At 40.4% G+C, this 15,558-nt stretch overlaps 20 non-coding genes across 20 annotated transcripts; all 20 read right to left on the reverse strand.

Moving 5' to 3' along the window:
• Positions 1-564: 564 nt before the first annotated feature.
• LOC144423938 (U1 spliceosomal RNA) lies at positions 565-727 on the reverse strand. Its single transcript, XR_013476304.1, has one exon. It is a non-coding gene; the product is annotated as a U1 spliceosomal RNA (small nuclear RNA).
• A 588-nt stretch (positions 728-1,315) lies between these two features.
• Positions 1,316-1,478, reverse strand: LOC144423939 (U1 spliceosomal RNA). The gene has a single exon (XR_013476305.1). It is a non-coding gene; the product is annotated as a U1 spliceosomal RNA (small nuclear RNA).
• A 600-nt stretch (positions 1,479-2,078) lies between these two features.
• LOC144423940 (U1 spliceosomal RNA) lies at positions 2,079-2,241 on the reverse strand. The gene has a single exon (XR_013476306.1). It is a non-coding gene; the product is annotated as a U1 spliceosomal RNA (small nuclear RNA).
• Positions 2,242-2,829: 588 nt separating this feature from the next.
• On the reverse strand, positions 2,830-2,992 carry LOC144423941 (U1 spliceosomal RNA). The gene has a single exon (XR_013476307.1). It is a non-coding gene; the product is annotated as a U1 spliceosomal RNA (small nuclear RNA).
• A 600-nt stretch (positions 2,993-3,592) lies between these two features.
• On the reverse strand, positions 3,593-3,755 carry LOC144423942 (U1 spliceosomal RNA). The gene has a single exon (XR_013476308.1). It is a non-coding gene; the product is annotated as a U1 spliceosomal RNA (small nuclear RNA).
• Positions 3,756-4,343: 588 nt separating this feature from the next.
• Positions 4,344-4,506, reverse strand: LOC144423944 (U1 spliceosomal RNA). Its single transcript, XR_013476310.1, has one exon. It is a non-coding gene; the product is annotated as a U1 spliceosomal RNA (small nuclear RNA).
• A 600-nt stretch (positions 4,507-5,106) lies between these two features.
• LOC144423945 (U1 spliceosomal RNA) lies at positions 5,107-5,269 on the reverse strand. The gene has a single exon (XR_013476311.1). It is a non-coding gene; the product is annotated as a U1 spliceosomal RNA (small nuclear RNA).
• Positions 5,270-5,869: 600 nt separating this feature from the next.
• LOC144423946 (U1 spliceosomal RNA) lies at positions 5,870-6,032 on the reverse strand. Its single transcript, XR_013476312.1, has one exon. It is a non-coding gene; the product is annotated as a U1 spliceosomal RNA (small nuclear RNA).
• Positions 6,033-6,620: 588 nt separating this feature from the next.
• Positions 6,621-6,783, reverse strand: LOC144423845 (U1 spliceosomal RNA). Its single transcript, XR_013476210.1, has one exon. It is a non-coding gene; the product is annotated as a U1 spliceosomal RNA (small nuclear RNA).
• A 599-nt stretch (positions 6,784-7,382) lies between these two features.
• On the reverse strand, positions 7,383-7,545 carry LOC144423078 (U1 spliceosomal RNA). Its single transcript, XR_013475575.1, has one exon. It is a non-coding gene; the product is annotated as a U1 spliceosomal RNA (small nuclear RNA).
• A 588-nt stretch (positions 7,546-8,133) lies between these two features.
• Positions 8,134-8,296, reverse strand: LOC144423101 (U1 spliceosomal RNA). The gene has a single exon (XR_013475596.1). It is a non-coding gene; the product is annotated as a U1 spliceosomal RNA (small nuclear RNA).
• A 542-nt stretch (positions 8,297-8,838) lies between these two features.
• Positions 8,839-9,001, reverse strand: LOC144423175 (U1 spliceosomal RNA). The gene has a single exon (XR_013475669.1). It is a non-coding gene; the product is annotated as a U1 spliceosomal RNA (small nuclear RNA).
• A 600-nt stretch (positions 9,002-9,601) lies between these two features.
• LOC144423947 (U1 spliceosomal RNA) lies at positions 9,602-9,764 on the reverse strand. The gene has a single exon (XR_013476313.1). It is a non-coding gene; the product is annotated as a U1 spliceosomal RNA (small nuclear RNA).
• A 571-nt stretch (positions 9,765-10,335) lies between these two features.
• Positions 10,336-10,498, reverse strand: LOC144424183 (U1 spliceosomal RNA). Its single transcript, XR_013476547.1, has one exon. It is a non-coding gene; the product is annotated as a U1 spliceosomal RNA (small nuclear RNA).
• A 588-nt stretch (positions 10,499-11,086) lies between these two features.
• Positions 11,087-11,249, reverse strand: LOC144423948 (U1 spliceosomal RNA). The gene has a single exon (XR_013476314.1). It is a non-coding gene; the product is annotated as a U1 spliceosomal RNA (small nuclear RNA).
• A 600-nt stretch (positions 11,250-11,849) lies between these two features.
• On the reverse strand, positions 11,850-12,012 carry LOC144423950 (U1 spliceosomal RNA). Its single transcript, XR_013476316.1, has one exon. It is a non-coding gene; the product is annotated as a U1 spliceosomal RNA (small nuclear RNA).
• Positions 12,013-12,600: 588 nt separating this feature from the next.
• LOC144423102 (U1 spliceosomal RNA) lies at positions 12,601-12,763 on the reverse strand. The gene has a single exon (XR_013475597.1). It is a non-coding gene; the product is annotated as a U1 spliceosomal RNA (small nuclear RNA).
• Positions 12,764-13,305: 542 nt separating this feature from the next.
• LOC144423176 (U1 spliceosomal RNA) lies at positions 13,306-13,468 on the reverse strand. Its single transcript, XR_013475670.1, has one exon. It is a non-coding gene; the product is annotated as a U1 spliceosomal RNA (small nuclear RNA).
• A 600-nt stretch (positions 13,469-14,068) lies between these two features.
• Positions 14,069-14,231, reverse strand: LOC144423951 (U1 spliceosomal RNA). The gene has a single exon (XR_013476317.1). It is a non-coding gene; the product is annotated as a U1 spliceosomal RNA (small nuclear RNA).
• Positions 14,232-14,802: 571 nt separating this feature from the next.
• Positions 14,803-14,965, reverse strand: LOC144423952 (U1 spliceosomal RNA). The gene has a single exon (XR_013476318.1). It is a non-coding gene; the product is annotated as a U1 spliceosomal RNA (small nuclear RNA).
• Between the last annotated feature and the right edge of the window lie 593 nt (positions 14,966-15,558).

Here is a 15,558-nt window from a genome sequence, read left to right on the forward strand (position 1 = left end):
TTCTATGCTAAGTGTTGAGAAGAACTTCTCAACATTAAAAACGATATGTGCAAAAGTTGCAATTTTAATTGATTCGTCTGTGGGTAACGTGGAATACGATTCATTGCGTTCACTCTTTTAAGTGATACATCGCGAGTTCTTTGCCATCCGATGGCAGAGTGAAGTTGAACAACTTTACAAAAAATAGCAAGGACCAGGGGGTGGTATATTAAACTATAAACAATGAGCCGCAGCTACGATACGTACCTTAAACATGGAATAATGATATTTCCGAATCTTGGCGCTCATTCTATTGCTCAATCAATGGCAACACAATCTGAATGTGAAACTGCAAACAAGGAATAAATCTAGAGACGGTTGGATAAAGGGCTAACTTGGATAATGGCAAGGCATGTCATGGACTAATATCAATAAATAAATTAATAAATGGATTGTAAGATTGGTCATGAGAAAGATAACACACCCAAACGAGGATCAATACGGCCACAACTAATGAAAGCAACGTGGCCGCTCATTGACTTAACCCGTAAGCCAACAGGATATTGGTAGTGAGCAAATATATAAAAGGGATAGCGCGAACGCAGTCCCCACTAGCAGAAATTACACGACCGAGTTATCCACATTTGGGATAATCGCTAGGGTCAATTTAGTCTGGGTGCAATGACTAAACCTCGCCTAGGCAGAACCGCCTTTGTGATCGCGGTTGACTGCCTCGTCAGGTAAGTATGATTTGTGACGATTGGTTACGCATCATGAATGAATGTTCTATGCTAAGTGTTGAGAAGAACTTCTCAACATTAAAAACGACATGTGCAAAAGTTGCAATTTTAATTGATTCGTCTGTGGGTAACGTGGAATACGATTCATTGCGTTCAATCTTTTATGTGATACATCGCGAGTTCTTTGCCATCCGATTGCAGAGTGAAGTTGAACAACTTTACAAAAAATAGCAAGGACCAGGGGGTGGAATACAAAACTATAAACAATGAGCCGCAGCTACGATAAGTACCTTAAACAGGGAATAATGATATTTCCGAATCTTGGCTCTCATTCTATTGCTCAATCAATGGCAACACAATCTGAATGTGAAACTGCAAACAAGGAATCAATCTAGAGACGGTTGGATAAAGGGATAACTTGGATAATGGCAAGGCATGTCATGGACTAATATCAATAAATGGATTGTAAGATTGGTCATGAGAAAGATAACACACCCAAACGAGGATCAATACGGCCACAACTAATGAAAACAACGTGGCCGCTCATTGACTTAACTCGTAAGCCAACAAGATATTGGTAGTGAGCAAATATATAAAAGGGATAGCGCGAACGCAGTCCCCACTAGCAGAAATTACACGACCGAGTTATCCACATTTGGGATAATCGCTAGGGTCAATTTAGTCTGGGTGCAATGACTAAACCTCGCCTAGGCAGAACCGCCTTTGTGATCGCGGTTGACTGCCTCGTCAGGTAAGTATGATTTGTGACGATTGGTTACGCATCATGTATGAATGTTCTATGCTAAGTGTTGAGAAGAACTTCTCAACATTAAAAACGATATGTGCAAAAGTTGCAATTTTATTTGATTCGTCTGTGGGTAACGTACAATACGATTCATTGCGTTCACTCTTTTATGTGATACATCGCGAGTTCTTTGCCATCCGATGGCAGAGTGAAGTTGAACAACTTTACAAAAAATAGCAAGGACCAGGGGGTGGCATATTAAACTATAAACAAAGAGCCGCAGCTACGATACGTACCTTAAACAGGGAATAATGATATTTCCGAATCTTGGCGCTCATTCTATTGCTCAATCAATGGCAACACAATCTGAATGTGAAACTGCAAACAAGGAATCAATCTAGAGACGGTTGGATAAAGGGCTAACTTGGATAATGGCAAGGCATGTCATGGACTAATATCAATAAATAAATTAATAAATGGATTGTAAGATTGGTCATGAGAAATTTAACACACCCAAACGAGGATCAATACGGCCACAACTAATGAAAGCAACGTGGCCGCTCATTGACTTAACTCGTAAGCCAACAAGATATTGGTAGTGAGCAAATATATAAAAGGGATAGCGCGAACGCAGTCCCCACTAGCAGAAATTACACGACCGAGTTATCCACATTTGGGATAATCGCTAGGGTCAATTTAGTCTGGGTGCAATGACTAAACCTCGCCTAGGCAGAACCGCCTTTGTGATCGCGGTTGACTGCCTCGTCAGGTAAGTATGATTTGTGACGATTGGTTACGCATCATGAATGAATGTTCTATGCTAAGTGTTGAGAAGAACTTCTCAACATTAAAAACGATATGTGCAAAAGTTGCAATTTTAATTGATTCGTCTGTGGGTAACGTGGAATACGATTCATTGCGTTCACTCTTTTAAGTGATACATCGCGAGTTCTTTGCCATCCGATGGCAGAGTGAAGTTGAACAACTTTACAAAAAATAGCAAGGACCAGGGGGTGGTATATTAAACTATAAACAATGAGCCGCAGCTACGATACGTACCTTAAACATGGAATAATGATATTTCCGAATCTTGGCGCTCATTCTATTGCTCAATCAATGGCAACACAATCTGAATGTGAAACTGCAAACAAGGAATCAATCTAGAGACGGTTGGATAAAGGGATAACTTGGATAATGGCAAGGCATGTCATGGACTAATATCAATAAATGGATTGTAAGATTGGTCATGAGAAAGATAACACACCCAAACGAGGATCAATACGGCCACAACTAATGAAAGCAACGTGGCCGCTCATTGACTTAACTCGTAAGCCAACAAGATATTGGTAGTGAGCAAATATATAAAAGGGATAGCGCGAACGCAGTCCCCACTAGCAGAAATTACACGACCGAGTTATCCACATTTGGGATAATCGCTAGGGTCAATTTAGTCTGGGTGCAATGACTAAACCTCGCCTAGGCAGAACCGCCTTTGTGATCGCGGTTGACTGCCTCGTCAGGTAAGTATGATTTGTGACGATTGGTTACGCATCATGTATGAATGTTCTATGCTAAGTGTTGAGAAGAACTTCTCAACATTAAAAACGATATGTGCAAAAGTTGCAATTTTAATTGATTCGTCTGTGGGTAACGTACAATACGATTCATTGCGTTCACTCTTTTATGTGATACATCGCGAGTTCTTTGCCATCCGATGGCAGAGTGAAGTTGAACAACTTTACAAAAAATAGCAAGGACCAGGGGGTGGAATATTAAACTATAAACAAAGAGCCGCAGCTACGATACGTACCTTAAACAGGGAATAATGATATTTCCGAATCTTGGCGCTCATTCTATTGCTCAATCAATGGCAACACAATCTGAATGTGAAACTGCAAACAAGGAATCAATCTAGAGACGGTTGGATAAAGGGTTAACTTGGATAATGGCAAGGCATGTCATGGACTAATATCAATAAATAAATTAATAAATGGATTGTAAGATTGGTCATGAGAAATTTAACACACCCAAACGAGGATCAATACGGCCACAACTAATGAAAGCAACGTGGCCGCTCATTGACTTAACTCGTAAGCCAACAAGATATTGGTAGTGAGCAAATATATAAAAGGGATAGCGCGAACGCAGTCCCCACTAGCAGAAATTACACGACCGAGTTATCCACATTTGGGATAATCGCTAGGGTCAATTTAGTCTGGGTGCAATGACTAAACCTCGCCTAGGCAGAACCGCCTTTGTGATCGCGGTTGACTGCCTCGTCAGGTAAGTATGATTTGTGACGATTGGTTACGCATCATGAATGAATGTTCTATGCTAAGTGTTGAGAAGAACTTCTCAACATTAAAAACGATATGTGCAAAAGTTGCAATTTTAATTGATTCGTCTGTGGGTAACGTGGAATACGATTCATTGCGTTCACTCTTTTAAGTGATACATCGCGAGTTCTTTGCCATCCGATGGCAGAGTGAAGTTGAACAACTTTACAAAAAATAGCAAGGACCAGGGGGTGGTATATTAAACTATAAACAATGAGCCGCAGCTACGATACGTACCTTAAACATGGAATAATGATATTTCCGAATCTTGGCGCTCATTCTATTGCTCAATCAATGGCAACACAATCTGAATGTGAAACTGCAAACAAGGAATCAATCTAGAGACGGTTGGATAAAGGGATAACTTGGATAATGGCAAGGCATGTCATGGACTAATATCAATAAATGGATTGTAAGATTGGTCATGAGAAAGATAACACACCCAAACGAGGATCAATACGGTCACAACTAATGAAAGCAACGTGGCCGCTCATTGACTTAACTCGTAAGCCAACAAGATATTGGTAGTGAGCAAATATATAAAAGGGATAGCGCGAACGCAGTCCCCACTAGCAGAAATTACACGACCGAGTTATCCACATTTGGGATAATCGCTAGGGTCAATTTAGTCTGGGTGCAATGACTAAACCTCGCCTAGGCAGAACCGCCTTTGTGATCGCGGTTGACTGCCTCGTCAGGTAAGTATGATTTGTGACGATTGGTTACGCATCATGTATGAATGTTCTATGCTAAGTGTTGAGAAGAACTTCTCAACATTAAAAACGATATGTGCAAAAGTTGCAATTTTAATTGATTCGTCTGTGGGTAACGTACAATACGATTCATTGCGTTCACTCTTTTATGTGATACATCGCGAGTTCTTTGCCATCCGATGGCAGAGTGAAGTTGAACAACTTTACAAAAAATAGCAAGGACCAGGGGGTGGAATATTAAACTATAAACAAAGAGCCGCAGCTACGATACGTACCTTAAACAGGGAATAATGATATTTCCGAATCTTGGCTCTCATTCTATTGCTCAATCAATGGCAACACAATCTGAATGTGAAACTGCAAACAAGGAATCAATCTAGAGACGGTTGGATAAAGGGCTAACTTGGATAATGGCAAGGCATGTCATGGACTAATATCAATAAATAAATTAATAAATGGATTGTAAGATTGGTCATGAGAAATTTAACACACCCAAACGAGGATCAATACGGCCACAACTAATGAAAGCAACGTGGCCGCTTATTGACTTAACTCGTAAGCCAACAAGATATTGGTAGTGAGCAAATATATAAAAGGGATAGCGCGAACGCAGTCCCCACTAGCAGAAATTACACGACCGAGTTATCCACATTTGGGATAATCGCTAGGGTCAATTTAGTCTGGGTGCAATGACTAAACCTCGCCTAGGCAGAACCGCCTTTGTGATCGCGGTTGACTGCCTCGTCAGGTAAGTATGATTTGTGACGATTGGTTACGCATCATGTATGAATGTTCTATGCTAAGTGTTGAGAAGAACTTCTCAACATTAAAAACGATATGTGCAAAAGTTGCAATTTTAATTGATTCGTCTGTGGGTAACGTACAATACGATTCATTGCGTTCACTCTTTTATGTGATACATCGCGAGTTCTTTGCCATCCGATGGCAGAGTGAAGTTGAACAACTTTACAAAAAATAGCAAGGACCAGGGGGTGGAATATTAAACTATAAACAAAGAGCCGCAGCTACGATACGTACCTTAAACAGGGAATAATGATATTTCCGAATCTTGGCGCTCATTCTATTGCTCAATCAATGGCAACACAATCTGAATGTGAAACTGCAAACAAGGAATCAATCTAGAGACGGTTGGATAAAGGGCTAACTTGGATAATGGCAAGGCATGTCATGGACTAATATCAATAAATAAATTAATAAATGGATTGTAAGATTGGTCATGAGAAATTTAACACACCCAAACGAGGATCAATACGGCCACAACTAATGAAAGCAACGTGGCCGCTCATTGACTTAACTCGTAAGCCAACAAGATATTGGTAGTGAGCAAATATATAAAAGGGATAGCGCGAACGCAGTCCCCACTAGCAGAAATTACACGACCGAGTTATCCACATTTGGGATAATCGCTAGGGTCAATTTAGTCTGGGTGCAATGACTAAACCTCGCCTAGGCAGAACCGCCTTTGTGATCGCGGTTGACTGCCTCGTCAGGTAAGTATGATTTGTGACGATTGGTTACGCATCATGAATGAATGTTCTATGCTAAGTGTTGAGAAGAACTTCTCAACATTAAAAACGATATGTGCAAAAGTTGCAATTTTAATTGATTCGTCTGTGGGTAACGTGGAATACGATTCATTGCGTTCACTCTTTTAAGTGATACATCGCGAGTTCTTTGCCATCCGATGGCAGAGTGAAGTTGAACAACTTTACAAAAAATAGCAAGGACCAGGGGGTGGTATATTAAACTATAAACAATGAGCCGCAGCTACGATACGTACCTTAAACATGGAATAATGATATTTCCGAATCTTGGCGCTCATTCTATTGCTCAATCAATGGCAACACAATCTGAATGTGAAACTGCAAACAAGGAATCAATCTAGAGACGGTTGGATAAAGGGATAACTTGGATAATGGCAAGGCATGTCATGGACTAATATCAATAAATGGATTGTAAGATTGGTCATGAGAAAGATAACACACCCAAACGAGGATCAATACGGCCACAACTAATGAAAGCAACGTGGCCGCTCATTGACTTAACTCGTAAGCCAACAAGATATTGGTAGTGAGCAAATATATAAAAGGGATAGCGCGAACGCAGTCCCCACTAGCAGAAATTACACGACCGAGTTATCCACATTTGGGATAATCGCTAGGGTCAATTTAGTCTGGGTGCAATGACTAAACCTCGCCTAGGCAGAACCGCCTTTGTGATCGCGGTTTACTGCCTCGTCAGGTAAGTATGATTTGTGACGATTGGTTACGCATCATGTATGAATGTTCTAGCTAAGTGTTGAGAAGAACTTCTCAACATTAAAAACGATATGTGCAAAAGTTGCAATTTTAATTGATTCGTCTGTGGGTAACGTACAATACGATTCATTGCGTTCACTCTTTTATGTGATACATCGCGAGTTCTTTGCCATCCGATGGCAGAGTGAAGTTGAACAACTTTACAAAAAATAGCAAGGACCAGGGGGTGGAATATTAAACTATAAACAATGAGCCGCAGCTACGATACGTACCTTAAACATGGAATAATGATATTTCCGAATCTTGGCGCTCATTCTATTGCTCAATCAATGGCAACACAATCTGAATGTGAAACTGCAAACAAGGAATCAATCTAGAGACGGTTGGATAAAGGGATAACTTGGATAATGGCAAGGCATGTCATGGACTAATATCAATAAATAAATTAATAAATGGATTGTAAGATTGGTCATGAGAAATTTAACACACCCAAACGAGGATCAATACGGCCACAACTAATGAAAGCAACGTGGCCGCTCATTGACTTAACTCGTAAGCCAACAAGATATTGGTAGTGAGCAAATATATAAAAGGGATAGCGCGAACGCAGTCCCCACTAGCAGAATTTACACGACCGAGTTATCCACATTTGGGATAATCGCTAGGGTCAATTTAGTCTGGGTGCAATGACTAAACCTCGCCTAGGCAGAACCGCCTTTGTGATCGCGGTTGACTGCCTCGTCAGGTAAGTATGATTTGTGACGATTGGTTACGCATCATGAATGAATGTTCTATGCTAAGTGTTGAGAAGAACTTCTCAACATTAAAAACGATATGTGCAAAAGTTGCAATTTTATTTGATTCGTCTGTGGGTAACGTGGAATACGATTCATTGCGTTCACTCTTTTATGTGATACATCGCGAGTTCTTTGCCATCCGATGGCAGAGTGAAGTTGAACAACTTTACAAAAAATAGCAAGGACCAGGGGGTGGTATATTAAACTATAAACAATGAGCCGCAGCTACGATACGTACCTTAAACATGGAATAATGATATTTCCGAATCTTGGCGCTCATTCTATTGCTCAATCAATGGCAACACAATCTGAATGTGAAACTGCAAACAAGGAATCAATCTAGAGACTGTTGGATAAAGGGATAACTTGGATAATGGCAAGGCATGTCATGGACTAATATCAATAAATGGATTGTAAGATTGGTCATGAGAAAGATAACACACCCAAACGAGGATCAATACGGCCACAACTAATGTAAGCAACGTGGCCGCTCATTGACTTAACTCGTAAGCCAACAAGATATTGGTAGTGAGCAAATATATAAAAGGGATAGCGCGAACGCAGTCCCCACTAGCAGAAATTACACGACCGAGTTATCCACATTTGGGATAATCGCTAGGGTCAATTTAGTCTGGGTGCAATGACTAAACCTCGCCTAGGCAGAACCGCCTTTGTGATCGCGATTGACTGCCTCGTCAGGTAAGTGTGATTTGTGACGATTGGTTACGCATCATGAATGAATGTTCTATGCTAAGTGTTGAGAATAACTTCTCAACATTAAAAACGATATGTGCAAAAGTTGCAATTTTAATTGATTCGTCTGTGGGTAACGTGGAATACGATTCATTGCGTTCACTCTTTTATGTGATACATCGCGAGTTCTTTGCCATCCGATGGCAGAGTGAAGTTGAACAACTTTACAAAAAATAGCAAGGACCAGGGGGTGGAATATTAAACTATAAACAATGAGCCGCAGCTACGATAAGTACCTTAAACAGGGAATAATGATATTTCCGAATCTTGGCGCTCATTCTATTGCTCAATCAATGGCAACACAATCTGAATGTGAAACTGCAAACAAGGAATCAATCTAGAGACGGTTGGATAAAGGGATAACTTGGATAATGGCAAGGCATGTCATGGACTAATATCAATAAATGGATTGTAAGATTGGTCATGAGAAAGATAACACACCCAAATTGACTTAACTCGTAAGCCAACAAGATATTGGTAGTGAGCAAATATATAAAAGGGATAGCGCGAACGCAGTCCCCACTAGCAGAAATTACACGACCGAGTTATCCACATTTGGGATAATCGCTAGGGTCAATTTAGTCTGGGTGCAATGACTAAACCTCGACTAGGCAGAACCGCCTTTGTGATCGCGGTTGACTGCCTCGTCAGGTAAGTATGATTTGTGACGATTGGTTACGCATCATGTATGAATGTTCTATGCTAAGTGTTGAGAAGAACTTCTCAACATTAAAAACGATATGTGCAAAAGTTGCAATTTTAATTGATTCGTCTGTGGGTAACGTACAATACGATTCATTGCGTTCACTCTTTTATGTGATACATCGCGAGTTCTTTGCCATCCGATGGCAGAGTGAAGTTGAACAACTTTACAAAAAATAGCAAGGACCAGGGGGTGGAATATTAAACTATAAACAAAGAGCCGCAGCTACGATACGTACCTTAAACAGGGAATAATGATATTTCCGAATCTTGGCGCTCATTCTATTGCTCAATCAATGGCAACACAATCTGAATGTGAAACTGCAAACAAGGAATCAATCTAGAGACGGTTGGATAAAGGGCTAACTTGGATAATGGCAAGGCATGTCATGGACTAATATCAATAAATAAATTAATAAATGGATTGTAAGATTGGTCATGAGAAATTTAACACACCCAAACGAGGATCAATACGGCCACAACTAATGAAAGCAACGTGGCCGCTCATTGACTTAACTCGTAAGCCAACAAGATATTGGTAGTGAACAAATATATAAAAGGGATAGCGCGAACGCAGTCCCCACTAGCAGAAATTACACGACCGAGTTATCCACATTTGGGATAATCGCTAGGGTCAATTTAGTCTGGGTGCAATGACTAAACCTCGCCTAGGCAGAACCGCCTTTGTGATCGCGGTTGACTGCCTCGTCAGGTAAGTATGATTTGTGACGATTGGTTACGCATCATGAATGAATGTTCTATGCTAAGTGTTGAGAAGAACTTCTCAACATTAAAAACGATATGTGCAAAAGTTGCAATTTTAATTGATTCGTCTGTGGGTAACGTGGAATACGATTCATTGCGTTCACTCTTTTATGTGATACATCGCGAGTTCTTTGCCATCCGAACAACTTTACAAAAAATAGCAAGGACCAGGGGGTGGTATATTAAACTATAAACAATGAGCCGCAGCTACGATACGTACCTTAAACATGGAATAATGATATTTCCGAATCTTGGCGCTCATTCTATTGCTCAATCAATGGCAACACAATCTGAATGTGAAACTGCAAACAAGGAATCAATCTAGAGACTGTTGGATAAAGGGATAACTTGAATAATGGCAAGGCATGTCATGGACTAATATCAATAAATGGATTGTAAGATTGGTCATGAGAAAGATAACACACCCAAACGAGGATCAATACGGCCACAACTAATGAAAGCAACGTGGCCGCTCATTGACTTAACTCGTAAGCCAACAAGATATTGGTAGTGAGCAAATATATAAAAGGGATAGCGCGAACGCAGTCCCCACTAGCAGAAATTACACGACCGAGTTATCCACATTTGGGATAATCGCTAGGGTCAATTTAGTCTGGGTGCAATGACTAAACCTCGCCTAGGCAGAACCGTCTTTGTGATCGCGGTTGACTGCCTCGTCAGGTAAGTATGATTTGTGACGATTGGTTACGCATCATGAATGAATGTTCTATGCTAAGTGTTGAGAATAACTTCTCAACATTAAAAACGATATGTGCAAAAGTTGCAATTTTAATTGATTTGTCTGTGGGTAACGTGGAATACGATTCATTGCGTTCACTCTTTTATGTGATACATCGCGAGTTCTTTGCCATCCGATGGCAGAGTGAAGTTGAACAACTTTACAAAAAATAGCAAGGACCAGGGGGTGGAATATTAAACTATAAACAATGAGCCGCAGCTACGATAAGTACCTTAAACAGGGAATAATGATATTTCCGAATCTTGGCGCTCATTCTATTGCTCAATCAATGGCAACACAATCTGAATGTGAAACTGCAAACAAGGAATCAATCTAGAGACGGTTGGATAAAGGGATAACTTGGATAATGGCAAGGCATGTCATGGACTAATATCAATAAATGGATTGTAAGATTGGTCATGAGAAAGATAACACACCCAAACGAGGATCAATACGGCCACAACTAATGAAAGCAACGTGGCCGCTCATTGACTTAACTCGTAAGCCAACAAGATATTGGTAGTGAGCAAATATATAAAAGGGATAGCGCGAACGCAGTCCCCACTAGCAGAAATTACACGACCGAGTTATCCACATTTGGGATAATCGCTAGGGTCAATTTAGTCTGGGTGCAATGACTAAACCTCGCCTAGGCAGAACCGCCTTTGTGATCGCGGTTGACTGCCTCGTCAGGTAAGTATGATTTGTGACGATTGGTTACGCATCATGTATGAATGTTCTATGCTAAGTGTTGAGAAGAACTTCTCAACATTAAAAACGATATGTGCAAAAGTTGCAATTTTAATTGATTCGTCTGTGGGTAACGTACAATACGATTCATTGCGTTCACTCTTTTATGTGATACATCGCGAGTTCTTTGCCATCCGATGGCAGAGTGAAGTTGAACAACTTTACAAAAAATAGCAAGGACCAGGGGGTGGAATATTAAACTATAAACAAAGAGCCGCAGCTACGATACGTACCTTAAACAGGGAATAATGATATTTCCGAATCTTGGCGCTCATTCTATTGCTCAATCAATGGCAACACAATCTGAATGTGAAACTGCAAACAAGGAATCAATCTAGAGACGGTTGGATAAAGGGCTAACTTGGATAATGGCAAGGCATGTCATGGACTAATATCAATAAATAAATTAATAAATGGATTGTAAGATTGGTCATGAGAAATTTAACACACCCAAACGAGGATCAATACGGCCACAACTAATGAAAGCAACGTGGCCGCTCATTGACTTAACTCGTAAGCCAACAAGATTTTGGTAGTGAGCAAATACATAAAAGGGATAGCGCGAACGCAGTCCCCACTAGCAGAAATTACACGACCGAGTTATCCACATTTGGGATAATCGCTAGGGTCAATTTAGTCTGGGTGCAATGACTAAACCTCGCCTAGGCAGAACCGCCTTTGTGATCGCGGTTGACTGCCTCGTCAGGTAAGTATGATTTGTGACGATTGGTTACGCATCATGAATGAATGTTCTATGCTAAGTGTTGAGAATAACTTCTCAACATTAAAAACGATATGTGCAAAAGTTGCAATTTTAATTGATTCGTCTGTGGGTAACGTGGAATACGATTCATTGCGTTCACTCTTTTATGTGATACATCGCGAGTTCTTTGCCATCCGATGGCAGAGTGAAGTTGAACAACTTTACAAAAAATAGCAAGGACCAGGGGGTGGAATATTAAACTATAAACAATGAGCCGCAGCTACGATAAGTACCTTAAACAGGGAATAATGATATTTCCGAATCTTGGCGCTCATTCTATTGCTCAATCAATGGCAACACAATCTGAATGTGAAACTGCAAACAAGGAATCAATCTAGAGACGGTTGGATAAAGGGATAACTTGGATAATGGCAAGGCATGTCATGGACTAATATCAATAAATGGATTGTAAGATTGGTCATGAGAAAGATAACACACCCAAACGAGGATCAATACGGCCACAACTAATGAAAGCAACGTGGCCGCTCATTGACTTAACTCGTAAGCCAACAAGATATTGGTAGTGAGCAAATATATAAAAGGGATAGCGCGAACGCAGTCCCCACTAGCAGAAATTACACGACCGAGTTATCCACATTTGGGATAATCGCTAGGGTCAATTTAGTCTGGGTGCAATGACTAAACCTCGCCTAGGCAGAACCGCCTTTGTGATCGCGATTGACTGCCTCGTCAGGTAAGTGTGATTTGTGACGATTGGTTACGCATCATGAATGAATGTTCTATGCTAAGTGTTGAGAATAACTTCTCAACATTAAAAACGATATGTGCAAAAGTTGCAATTTTAATTGATTCGTCTGTGGGTAACGTGGAATACGATTCATTGCGTTCACTCTTTTATGTGATACATCGCGAGTTCTTTGCCATCCGATGGCAGAGTGAAGTTGAACAACTTTACAAAAAATAGCAAGGACCAGGGGGTGGAATATTAAACTATAAACAATGAGCCGCAGCTACGATAAGTACCTTAAACAGGGAATAATGATATTTCCGAATCTTGGCGCTCATTCTATTGCTCAATCAATGGCAACACAATCTGAATGTGAAACTGCAAACAAGGAATCAATCTAGAGACGGTTGGATAAAGGGATAACTTGGATAATGGCAAGGCATGTCATGGACTAATATCAATAAATGGATTGTAAGATTGGTCATGAGAAAGATAACACACCCAAATTGACTTAACTCGTAAGCCAACAAGATATTGGTAGTGAGCAAATATATAAAAGGGATAGCGCGAACGCAGTCCCCACTAGCAGAAATTACACGACCGAGTTATCCACATTTGGGATAATCGCTAGGGTCAATTTAGTCTGGGTGCAATGACTAAACCTCGACTAGGCAGAACCGCCTTTGTGATCGCGGTTGACTGCCTCGTCAGGTAAGTATGATTTGTGACGATTGGTTACGCATCATGTATGAATGTTCTATGCTAAGTGTTGAGAAGAACTTCTCAACATTAAAAACGATATGTGCAAAAGTTGCAATTTTAATTGATTCGTCTGTGGGTAACGTACAATACGATTCATTGCGTTCACTCTTTTATGTGATACATCGCGAGTTCTTTGCCATCCGATGGCAGAGTGAAGTTGAACAACTTTACAAAAAATAGCAAGGACCAGGGGGTGGAATATTAAACTATAAACAAAGAGCCGCAGCTACGATACGTACCTTAAACAGGGAATAATGATATTTCCGAATCTTGGCGCTCATTCTATTGCTCAATCAATGGCAACACAATCTGAATGTGAAACTGCAAACAAGGAATCAATCTAGAGACGGTTGGATAAAGGGCTAACTTGGATAATGGCAAGGCATGTCATGGACTAATATCAATAAATAAATTAATAAATGGATTGTAAGATTGGTCATGAGAAATTTAACACACCCAAACGAGGATCAATACGGCCACAACTAATGAAAGCAACGTGGCCGCTCATTGACTTAACTCGTAAGCCAACAAGATATTGGTAGTGAGCAAATATATAAAAGGGATAGCGCGAACGCAGTCCCCACTAGCAGAAATTACACGACCGAGTTATCCACATTTGGGATAATCGCTAGGGTCAATTTAGTCTGGGTGCAATGACTAAACCTCGCCTAGGCAGAACCGCCTTTGTGATCGCGGTTGACTGCCTCGTCAGGTAAGTATGATTTGTGACGATTGGTTACGCATCATGAATGAATGTTCTATGCTAAGTGTTGAGAAGAACTTCTCAACATTAAAAACGATATGTGCAAAAGTTGCAATTTTAATTGATTCGTCTGTGGGTAACGTGGAATACGATTCATTGCGTTCACTCTTTTATGTGATACATCGCGAGTTCTTTGCCATCCGAACAACTTTACAAAAAATAGCAAGGACCAGGGGGTGGTATATTAAACTATAAACAATGAGCCGCAGCTACGATACGTACCTTAAACATGGAATAATGATATTTCCGAATCTTGGCGCTCATTCTATTGCTCAATCAATGGCAACACAATCTGAATGTGAAACTGCAAACAAGGAATCAATCTAGAGACTGTTGGATAAAGGGATAACTTGAATAATGGCAAGGCATGTCATGGACTAATATCAATAAATGGATTGTAAGATTGGTCATGAGAAAGATAACACACCCAAACGAGGATCAATACGGCCACAACTAATGAAAGCAACGTGGCCGCTCATTGACTTAACTCGTAAGCCAACAAGATATTGGTAGTGAGCAAATATATAAAAGGGATAGCGCGAACGCAGTCCCCACTAGCAGAAATTACACGACCGAGTTATCCACATTTGGGATAATCGCTAGGGTCAATTTAGTCTGGGTGCAATGACTAAACCTCGCCTAGGCAGAACCGCCTTTGTGATCGCGGTTGACTGCCTCGTCAGGTAAGTATGATTTGTGACGATTGGTTACGCATCATGAATGAATGTTCTATGCTAAGTGTTGAGAATAACTTCTCAACATTAAAAACGATATGTGCAAAAGTTGCAATTTTAATTGATTCGTCTGTGGGTAACGTGGAATACGATTCATTGCGTTCACTCTTTTATGTGATACATCGCGAGTTCTTAGCCATCCGATGGCAGAGTGAAGTTGAACAACTTTACAAAAAATAGCAGGACCAGGGGGTGGAATATTAAACTATAAACAAAGAGCCGCAGCTACGATACGTACCTTAAACAGGGAATAATGATATTTCCGAATCTTGGCGCTCATTCTATTGCTCAATCAATGGCAACACAATCTGAATGTGAAACTGCAAACAAGGAATCAATCTAGAGACGGTTGGATAAAGGGCTAACTTGGATAATGGCAAGGCATGTCATGGACTAATATCAATAAATAAATTAATAAATGGATTGTAAGATTGGTCATGAGAAATTTAACACACCCAAACGAGGATCAATACGGCCACAACTAATGAAAGCAACGTGGCCGCTCATTGACTTAACTCGTAAGCCAACAAGATTTTGGTAGTGAGCAAAT

Source organism: Styela clava, chromosome 5 (genome assembly GCF_964204865.1).
Source record: "Styela clava chromosome 5, kaStyClav1.hap1.2, whole genome shotgun sequence".
Taxonomy (NCBI): Eukaryota; Metazoa; Chordata; class Ascidiacea; order Stolidobranchia; family Styelidae; genus Styela; species Styela clava.